This window comes from Pinus tabuliformis, chromosome 7, assembly GCF_031772625.1.
Source record: "Pinus tabuliformis cultivar Carrire ecotype Pingquan chromosome 7, CPIR1, whole genome shotgun sequence".
Lineage (NCBI taxonomy): Eukaryota > Viridiplantae > Streptophyta > Pinopsida > Pinales > Pinaceae > Pinus > Pinus tabuliformis.
Genome location: NC_142293.1, coordinates 1,018,184,409 through 1,018,186,908, shown reverse-complemented (window position 1 = coordinate 1,018,186,908; position 2,500 = coordinate 1,018,184,409).

The window sequence follows — 2,500 nt, the reverse complement described above, 5'->3', positions numbered from 1 at the left end:
GGTGTTTGGCGGGAACATCGTTGGTTGCTTGTCTCAAGGTAACGCTTGCTTTTTTGTGTGTGCTTGCATGCCATGCTTGTGCTTGTCCCACCCATCCTTTGTTTTTCTCCCCCCCAATGTGTTTCTGCAGGGGGTTCGGAAGCCTGTTTCTTGGGAGCCCTTCCGACGATCTGTTCGGCCGGGCATGGTTGCTGCAGAGTTGAGGTGCTTGGTAAAAATGATGGATAAATTCAGACTCATTCGTAGCGGCGGTGCTCGGTCTTTTGTTCGTTGGAAGGCATGGGCCAAGGGTGTGGGCTTCCATAGTTTGTTCTCTCGAAAAGGCGGTGGCGGTTGATGTGTTGCTTGGGTGAGCTTTTTCGCTGGTGGTTGGGTCGAGGGAGTGGTTGCACGTGCGCCTGGTAGCTCAAATCTTCCGTGAGGCGAGATTTTCGGGGTGCGGTCAAGTATGGGATGGATGAAGAGCGTATCAACCCGTTGGGCTGGCCACCCTAGTCCCTCCCGACCGTTCCTCGACATGCCCTCGCGGAAGGGTTGGGTGTCCAGGGAATGAAAAGCCCATCCCTCGGTCTGAGCTCCATCGAGATCGCAATTTTCCCCGCCGATGGGCATGAGGGTGGCAATCCTATCTCGTGCCTTTGCCGTCGAGGGAATTCCTCGTCCTCTCGTGAGCCACTCCCCTTCTGAGGGAAAAAGTAGCGGGTTGTGTCTTTATTCCTCCCTTTGGATTGTGGGTTTTTTGTGGGACTCGCGTCATTTCTTCATTTCGTGGTGTGCGCTTTGCGAACGTCCCTCTCTCTAGTGGCCTTGCACCATCGATGTATTTGTGGCTCGCGGCTTTCTCCAGCGTTGAGTGTCGACCCGTGACAACTCCTCTTTGGAGTTTGATTCTTTGACCCCCGTTGACTCTCTCGCTGGAAAGGTTGTCGAGTGTTTTGTACACGGAGGGGTGCAATAGCGGGGTGGGTTTGTGTTATGGGCAGCAGTCTATTTGTCGTTTGAAGCCTTGTGTCGTTGGGTTGGGGGGGCTGTTTGCCTCTCAGTGACGTGCTCCAGACACTGGTCTCATCGTGGCCCTCGTCTTTTCTATTGGTCAATTTTTGGGTTGTGATTTATTTGCTTGGTTGTTTGCTATGTTGTAGGGCTGGAAAGGGTGTTGTGATGAATGCATGTGGGAGGGTGTGAAGAGGTGGGACGCTTTTTTGATTGGGTGCCTTGTTTGATTTCTTTTTGGTTAGCGGACATCTTGCTCGGCGTGCTGTTGAGCTTCTCTCTTTTCTTGGGATCTTTGTTTCTTTGGTGTTGTTTTCTTCCCTTCTTCCTTTTGCCCCTAGCCTTACGGAGGAGAGGTGGGATTGTTGTGGATTGGTGTTCGGGAAGGACGAAAAGCAGTACGAGTTCCCAGGGTGGCCACCCTAGTCCTTCTCGATCGCCGTCCCCTGCAGTTCCCCCCTTTTTCCGAAGGCGCGGGGTTTGGGAAGCTTGTTCTCTGTTTGAGCCTCCCCTTGTGAGCCGGTAGCCACGTTTGATATCTCTTGCTTTCCTGTTGTTTTCTTCCCTTCTTGCTTTTGGCCCCTTAGCTTTACGGAGAAAAGGTGGGATTGTTGTGGATTGGTGTTCAGGAAGGACGAAAAGCAGTGCGAGTTCCGAGGGTGGCCACCCTAGTCCTTCTCGATCGCCGTCCCCTGCAGTTCCCCCCCTTTTTGCGAAGGCACGGGGGTGGGGAAGCTTGTTCCCTGTTTGAGCCTCCCCCTGTGAGCCGGTGGACGCGTTTGATATCTCTCTTTCTTTCATGTTGTTTTCTTCCCTTCTTTCGGCCCCTAGCTTTACGGAGAAAAGGTGGGATTGTTGTGGATTGGTGTTCGGGAAGGACGAAAAGCAGTGAGAGTTCCCAGGGTGGCCACCCTAGTCCTTCTCGATCGTCGTCCCTTGCAGTTCCCCCCTTTTTGCGAAGGCACGGGGTTGGGGAAGCTTGTTCTCTGTTTGAAGCCTCCTCCCCTTGTGAGCCGGTAGCCACGGTTGATATATCCCTTTCTCTCTTGTTGTTCTCTTCCCTTCTTCCTCGTGGCCCCTAGCTTTACGGAGAAAAGGTGGGATTGTTGTGGATTGGTGTTCCGGAAGGACGAAACGCAGTGCGAGCTCCCAGGGTGGCCACCCTCGTCCTTCTCGATCGTCGTCCCCTTCAATTCCCCCCTTTTGCCGAAGGCACGGGGCTTGGGAGGCTTGTGCTTTGTTTGTGCTTTGTTTTCTACCCTATTCTCTTCCTTTCGGTCCCTAGCTCTACGGAGAAAAGGGGGAATTGTTGTGGGCTGGTGTCGGGGAAGGGCTAAAAGCAGTGCGAGCTCCGGGGTGGCCACCCTAGTCCTTCTCGATCGCTGTCCCACACATTTCCCCCCTTTTTTCGAGGGCGTGGGGCTGGGGGGAGATTGTCCTCTGTTCGAGCCTCCCCCCGTGAGGGGGTTAGACACCTTTGTTTCTCTTTCTCTCGTGCGTTTTTCCT